The sequence below is a fragment of the Mobula hypostoma genome, chromosome 26 (assembly GCF_963921235.1).
Source record: "Mobula hypostoma chromosome 26, sMobHyp1.1, whole genome shotgun sequence".
In the NCBI taxonomy this organism is placed as follows: domain Eukaryota; kingdom Metazoa; phylum Chordata; class Chondrichthyes; order Myliobatiformes; family Myliobatidae; genus Mobula; species Mobula hypostoma.
In genome coordinates, this window is record NC_086122.1 from 39,468,629 (window position 1) to 39,477,420 (window position 8,792).

Consider the following 8,792-nt stretch of genomic DNA (forward strand, 5'->3'; position numbering starts at 1 on the left):
TCGAAGTCAGCATGGCTTCTGTAAAGGGAAATCTTGCCTGACAAATCTTTTAGAGTCCTTTGAGGAAGTAGCAAGCAGGGTGGACAAAGGAGAGGGAGTGGTGGAGGCCAAGACTTTGCATATATTTAAGGCAGAAGTTGATCGTTTCCTGATCAGTTAGGCCATCAAAGGATATGGCAGGTGTATGGAGTTGTGTAGGATTGGGGATCAGCCATGTTGGAATGGCAGAGCAGACTCAATGGGCTGAATGGCCTAATCGTGTCCTTATATCTTATGGTTTTATGGAAAGTAGTTCAAAAGGAGTATATTTAAGAGGAAAACTGGTACAAATTATTGCAGCCCACAGAAAGCCATCTTTACTGGAGAAGACGAATTTAAGTTGTGTACTGCATGTATATTTTGATGCACAGTACCTTGAGCCTTTCTCCCTTTTTATTTCTTTCATCTTTGGGAGACTGACCTTTAAAAACATCAATACATTCTGCTTCATCCACTGTAGAAGATTGTTTCCTATTCTCAAGACTGTGCTTAATAGGTCTTTCCATATTCCCATATGATCTGAAGGTTCCTTTTAATCCTTAAATTATAATCCGGAACTCTGGTGGAAAAAGTCTACCCCCTGTCACCCTTTGAACTTTCTTTAAAGACCTCTGTCACATATCCTTGGTCTTTTCCAGTGAACAAGGTGAGCAGGGATTACAGGGATCAGAAAAAACGAAAGAGGCACATGTCATCTTGTTAAAATAGTTTTTACACTTGTAAATACAGAAAGTGAACAAATAGTGATGGAACAGATGAACTCAGTCAAGATACGAAGGGAAGTATTGAGGCATAAAGGAAATGATAGGTTTACAAATAGAAACTTGGGCATCCTGTGAAATTCGATAATGACAAGACTGAGAGAAGGTATGACATTACTAGATGTTCAGTAGGAATTTAATGTTCAAGAGAAAATTAATTATATTGAGTTAGACAAATTACAGGCCAATTTCAATAAGCATTCTGCAGATTAAAACATATCAAAATATGTTCCAGTTAATTTGGTCATTGCTAAACTTCACTAATATATTAAGCAAATGGGAATAGATGTGTAAAATACTCACTTCAGTTTTTTTGCTGATGGAATTTCTAATTGACATTATTCTATTGTTGTATTATAATGTCAATGATCTTTTCTGTTAATCTCTTTCTAAGCGGTTCATTCCACCCTTTTCCCATTCTCTATCCAATCCAATATTTCCCCACCTTCTTAAATTGTCCTCATCAACACATCCACACACTGTTTGATGTTCAAAAACTCAATGGCCTGCCTAGATGCATATGTCATCACCACCACAGACAGTACCAACAAGTGTGTTGAGGAATGTGCACCAAAGAGGAGAACCTGGGTATTCCTGAATCAGAAACTGGAAGATCCATTCCCCACTGACATCTAGGATTCAGATGGCGCCACACCAAATTGTGACCTCTGTAAAGCTATTAGGGATGCCAAGAGACTATACTAGTTCAGAATAGAGTCCCAGAGTAGCTGTCATTTGTGGCAGGGCTAATCCTGTAATAGTTTACACAATGAATTTAGGCTGCAATGCCAACAATAACACACACTTTCCAGATGAAATTAATGTATTCCATGAACATTTTGAATGGAATGTCATCACCCACTCCAATAGCCTCAATGCATCTGAAATTTCAGTCATGGTTCTGAACACAAGACCCATTCTTCCAGAGAGTGAACTCACAGAAAGCATCTGACCTCGATAGTGTCTTTGGCCGTGTCCTTGGATCCTTCACAGATCAGCTCGTGGGGGCACTTGCACACATTTTTTAATCTCTCACTGTTTCAACATGGGGTTCCCACCTGTTTTAAAAAGACCACCATCCTTCCAGTGTCGAAGAAAACAAGGTAATGTGTCTTGATGTCTACCACTCGGAGACTCTGATTTCCACCATCATGAAGTGTTTCAAAAGGTTGGTCATGGCACACATAACTCCAGCCTCTCAGACAACCTTGACCCACTGCATTTCCATTTCCACCAAAACAAGTCCACAACAGAAACTATCTTCTGGCCTTACACTCATCTCTGGAACATCTAATTGGAAAAGGCACCTACATTAGACCATTGTTTATTGACTATAGATTCACCTTGAATACTATAATTCCAAGGAAACTAATCACCAAGCTCCAGACCCTGGGAGGCAATACCGCCCTCTGCAAATTAATCTTGACTTCCTGACCAACAAACTACACCCAGTAAGGATAAGCCGCAACATCTCCAATACAATTATTTGCTATACTGTGCCCTACATGGTTGTGTTCTCAGTCCCCTTGTCTACTCATGACTGTATGCTTTAACATCTAGAAGTTTGCATATGCTAATACAGTAGTGGGCCCGATCTCAAATGATGAGTTGGAGTACAGGAAGGAAATAGAAACCCTAGTGACATGGTGTCATGACAACAATCTTTCCCTCAATGGCAACAAAACAAAAAAAGTCTGTCATTGACTTCCGGAAGGGAACAGTGCACATGCTCCTGTATGCATTAACGGAACTGAGGTTTAGAGGGTTGAGGGCTTCAAGTTCCTAAGAGTGAACATCACCAATAGCCTTTCTGGACCAACCACACAGATTCTATGGACAAGAAAGCTCACCAATGCCTCTACTTCCTCGGAAGACTAAGGAAATTTGCGATGTCCCCTTTGACGCTCGCCAATGTCTATTGAAGCATCATAGAAAGCATTCTGCATGGATGCATCATGGTATCTACATGTGACTGAAAGAAACTGTAGGAAGCTGTGGACACAGCTTAACACAGAAGCAGCCTGCCCTCCATAGATTCTGTCTGCACTTCTTGCTGCTACAGTAAAGCAACCAGCATAATCAAAGACCACCCACCATGGCCATTCTTTCTTCCCCCTCCCATTGGGCAGAAGATACAAAAGCCTGAAAACACATACCATTAAGTTCAAGAACAGTTTCTTTTCCTCTGTTATAAAACTATAGAATAATTTTCTAGTACGATAAAATGGACACTTGTCCTCACAATGTATCTCATTATGACCTTGCACCTTATTATCAACCTGTATTGTACTTTCTCTGTAACATTTCATTGTGCACTCTGTTTTACCTTGTACTGCCTCACTGCACTGTTGTGACGAACTGATCTGTATGAACGGTATACAAGATAAGATTTGCATTCTATCTCGGTACATGTGACAATAATAAACCAATTTACACCTCTCCCTTCATCAAAAGACTATTTTAAGACTCACTCGATTGAACATTTTGGTCATCTTTTCTTGTCCTTCCCCAATCCCAGTGATATTGTCCCCTTATTATCCACATTTGTTTATTTGCATTCATTGAATGTTATGCTAGCATGAGTACAATAGGCTGAGTGGCCTTCTACATGGTATTATTGTGGGATTCTATGGAAATACAAATAGCAAACAAATTGGCAAGGCTTCATAGCATGCATTCCATCTTCAGTTTTGGAAGTTTCACAGTTTCCACAGGCCTGCTTCTATTACTCAACGACACTGCTTACAAGAGCAGAAAGCATAGTCAGAATTCTTCACTTCACCTCCAGGTCAAACAAACTCACAAAGCACATCAGAAAGATCATGTTTTGAACATAGTCGTAAATGTGTTTTCAGTCAGTGTTTACTAATAGACCCTTTCTAACTTGTGCAAAATGAAGTTGAACACAGTATCATAGAATTCAGATGACACAGGAGGAGACTATTTGGCTCATGAGTCAATTCCCTTTTCAAGTATGACAATCTCAGTTTCATTCTCTGGCTCTTACCCCCTAGCCCTGCAAATTGTTTTCCCTCAATTGCTGATAAATACTCATTTCATCACTGCTACGAGGCAGCAAGTCCAGATCCATAGCTGCAGTATAAAAATATCTCCCCTCCCTCGCATCTTTTGCCTAAAATTATAAACCTCTGCTTCTTGGTGCTTGAGTCATCCAATCATGAAATGTTGACTATATCTCACTAGTCATGATCTTTAAAACTTCCAGTAAATCCCCCTCAGCTATATCCACTGGGTGAAATATGGAGATGAGAAGATGAATCAACACTGCACATAACAAAAGGTGCATAATTTCAATTAGAAGCATTCAGATTGACATTGAGGCATCACTAAAACCTAAAAATAAATTGACCACCATCAAGAATAGTAATAAAATATCAGAGTCTGTGAAATGTGTGTTGACAATGAAAAACCATTTTTAGCAAGTGTGACAGTATGGCTTCCTTTCTGGCCCGGTTTCTTGTTTCCTTCAAGACCAGGGAAGGATCATAAGACCATAAGACATAGGAGCAGAATTAGGCTATTTGGCTAAAGAATTAGGCTGCTGTTCTAAATGGACATCCCTCTATTCTGAGGCTGTGCCCTCTGGTTGTAGACTCTCCCACTATAGGAAAACATTCTCTCCACGTTCACTCTACGTTCACTGTATCTAGGCAACGTTCAATAGGTTTCAATGAGATTTCCCCTAATTCTTCTAAACTCCAGTGAATACAGGCCCAAAGTCTTCAAATGCTGCTTATTTGTTAACCTTTTCATTTCTGGGAACTTTCTCATGACCCTCCACTGGACCCTCTCCAATGCCAGCACATCGTTTCCTAGATGGGGGGCCCAAAATTATTCACAATACTACAAGTGTTGTCTGTCCAGTGCTTTATAAAGTCACAGCATTACATCACAAACAAGATAAAATCTGCAAGTGCTGGAAATCCAATCAACACACACAAAATGGAAAGTGTATGGTTATGCACTTTGGCAGAAGAAATAAGCAGGCAGACTATTATTTAAATGGGGAAAGAATTCAAAGTTCTGAGATGCAACAGGACTTGGAAGTCCTCGTGCAGGATATCCTTAATGTTAACCTCCAGGTTGAGTCGGTGGTGAAGAAGGCGAATGCAATGTTGGCATTCATTTCTAGAGGATTAGAGTATAGGAGCAGGGATGTGATGTTGAGGCTCTATAAGGCGCTGGTGAGACCTCACTTGGAGTACTGTGGGCAGTTTTGGTCTCCTTATTTAAGAAAGGATGTGCTGACATTGGAGAGGGTACAGAGAAGATTCACTAGAATGATTCCGGGAATGAGAGGGTTAACATATGAGGAACGTTTGTCCGCTCTCGGACTGTATTCCTTGGAGTTTAGAAGAATGAGGGGAGACCTCACAGAAACATTTCAAATGCTGAAAGGCATGGACAGAGTGGATGTGGCAAAGATGTTTCCCATGATTGGGGAGTCTAGTACAAGAGGGCATGACTTAAGGATTGAAGGGCGCCCATTTTTTTAGCCAGAGGGTGGTGAATCTATGGAATTTGTTGTCACGGGCAGCAGTGGAGGCCAAGTCATTGGGTGTATTTAAGGCAGAGATTGATAGGTATCTGAGCAGCCAGGGCATCAAAGGTTATGGTGAGAAGGCAGCGGAGTGGGACTAAATGGGAGAATGGATCAGCTCATGATAAAATGGCAGAGCAGACTCGATGGGCTGAATGGCTGACTTCTGCTCCTTTGTCTGATGGTCTTATGGACTTAAAATACTGGAGGAACTCAGCAGGCCAAGGAGCATCTATGGAAGAGAGTAAACAATTGATGTTTTGGGCTGAGACTCTTCATCAGGACTCAATCCTAATGAAGGGTCTCAGCCCAGAACTCTGAAATGTCGACTGTACCTCTTCCTAGAGATGCTGCCTGGCCTGCTGCATTCACCAGCAACTTTTATGTGTGTTGCTTGAAATTCCAGCATCTGCAGATTTCATCGTGTTTGCGTTTTTAAGCCCAAATCTTCGACTGTTTACTCTTTCCATAGATACTGTCTATCCTGCTGAGTCTCTCCAGTATTTTATGTGTTGTTTTATGTCCTTATATTTTATGTCCTTTATGTATTTTATGTCCTTGCTTTTCTAGTCCTCTTAAAATTATTGCTAACATTGTATTTGCCTTCCTTACCATCAACTCAACCTGAAAGTTAACCTGCAACATGATTCATTGCTTTTCCACAGCATTACATAGAACAGAAAATCTTACATCCACGCTTATTGCAAATTACGAGTAAACAATGTGAAATGTTCAACACTTGCTAGCTCAAATCGCGGAACATACACCAGTATACAATCAAAGTAAGTGAAGGACTGAACTGGCTTTCATTTTCTGATAAAAAAAGGCTGGGTAAGTTCTGGTTCGTAAATATCTAATGAATTCATTGGATAACATCCAGAAGGAACAAATCCTATTTTGAAAGCACCTGCCAATGGTCCTTTGGCAAACAATAGATCATTTGTATGAATTGATTTGCTTTTTAATGGTCTTCCGGGATGAATTGTTGCACCTGGAATAGGTAAATAGAATCAGCCATACAGCTAATAATTGCAGAACTTTGTTAGACTAGCCAATATTTCTAATAGATATGAAGACACAGAGGAGTTTAGCTGCAATCATTATTGATGTAGAATATATTCCCAAGACGCTCTATCAGAGGGAACTTAGACCATAAGACCATAACACAAAGGAGCAGAAGTAGGCCATTCGGCCCATCGAGTCTGCTCCGCCATTTTATCATGAGCTGATCCACTCTCCCATTTAGTCCCACTCCCCCGCCTTCTCACCATAACCCTTGATGCCCTGGCTACTCAGATACCTATCAATCTCTGCCTTAAATAGACCCAATGATTTGGCCTCCACTGCCGCCTGTGGCAACAAATTCCATAGATTCACCACTCTCTGGCTAAAAAAATTTCTTCTCATCTCTGTTCTGAATGGGTGCCCTTCAATCCTTAAGTCATGCCCTCTCATACTAGACTCCCCCACCATGGGAAACAATTTTGCCACATCCACTCTGTCCATGCCTTTCAACATCCGAAATATTTCTATGAGGTCCCCCCTCATTCTTCTAAACTCCAAAGAATACAGTCCAAGAGCAGACAAACGTTCCTCATATATTAACCTTCTCACTTCCGTAATCATTCTAGTGAATCTTCTCTGAACCCTCTCCAACATCAGCACATCCTTTCTTAAATAAGGAGACCAAAACTGCCCACAGTACTCCAAGTGAGGTCTCACCAGCGCCTTATAGAGCCTCAACATCACATCCCTGCTCCTATACTCTATTCCTCTAGAAATGAATGCCAACATTGCATTCGCCTTCTTCACCACCGACTCAACCTGGAGGTTAACCTTAAGGGTATCCCGCAAGAGGACTCCCAAGTCCTGTTGCATCTCAGAAATTTGAATTCTCTCCTCATTTAAATAATAGCCTGCCCTTTTATTTTTTCTGCCAAAGTGCATAACCATACACTTTCCAACACTGTATTTCATTTGTCACTTCTTTGCCCATTCTCCCAATCTATCCAAGTCTCTCTGCAGACTCTCTGTTTCCTCAGCACTACCGGCCCCTCCACCTATCTTTGTATCATCAGCAAACTTAGCCACAAAGCCATCTATTTCATAATCCAAATCGTTGATGTACAACGTAAAAAGAAGCGGCCCCAACACGGACCCCTGTGGAACACCACTGGTAACCAGCAGCCAACCAAAATAGGATCCCTTTATTCCCACTCTCTGTTTCCTGCCAATCAGCCAACGCCCTATCCATGTACGTAATTTTCCCATAATTCCATGGGCTCTTATCTTGTTAAGCAGCCTCATATGTGACACTTTATCAAAGGCCTTCTGAAAATCCAAATATACAACATCCACTGCATCTCCCTTGTCTAGCCTACTTGTAATTTCCTCAAAACTTGATGCAAAGCCACAAGGATTTATCTCACTTCAAGCACTTCTTGATTAACTTAAGTTCCAAGAAACTATATCATAGAGATGGGAGAGATTTAAATGTGAAGTGCTGGAGCTGTGGCAAATTAAATGTATGGCAGAAGTAACAAATTAAAATACTGTATGTGCAAGAGGCCAGAAATGGACAGAAAACAGATAGGTGGCCTTGCAGGTTTGTAGGGTTGAAATAGGCTGCAAAAATCAGCAAGGACAAGGTCAGGGAGAAATTTAAAAGCACTGATTGTGATTTCAACCAAGAGCCAACATGATGATGTGAGCACAAGGATGAAAGGCGTATAGAACTTGTTGCAAGTTAAGATACAGACAAAGTTCTGCATCAGGTTCATTTTGACATAAGTAACAAAATGGGAAGCCAAACAGAAATTTGTTGTCTTACTGCAATTTTTTAATTTTAGAGATGCTGTCTGCAACAGGCCCTTCATTTCAAAAGCAGTACTGCCCAGCAACCCACCTATGTAACCCTAGTCTATCACAGGACGATTTAGCATGATCTTTCAACCTACTAACTGGTACAACTTTAGATTCTGGGAGGAAACCCGCACACTCATGGCGAGGACATACAAACTCCTTACAGAGGGCACTGGAATTTTACTCTGAACTCTGATGCTTCAGGCTGTAATAGTTAGAGTAACTAAGATATCTAATGGCAATGAAGATACAGATGTGGAGCTTTTCAGCAATGATTATTGATTAATCCTTCCAATACAAACACAATGAACAGTTTCCTCACTTAAAGTGCTCCACAGAATCCCGATCTCTTCATATTCAACCAGGAAAACTGAAAATAGCCATAGGAAATTGTGATTTTACATACTCTCTGGATAAATTTTTAAAGTTGATTGTTACAATCCAGACATGTCATATGTTAAGTAATTTGTTATAATATGACTAGAGATCTAAAATAAACACAAGCACTTATTGGTTGAAATTGTTGAACTTGGTACCAAAGTTATAAGGCTGGAATATGCCAAGGTGGT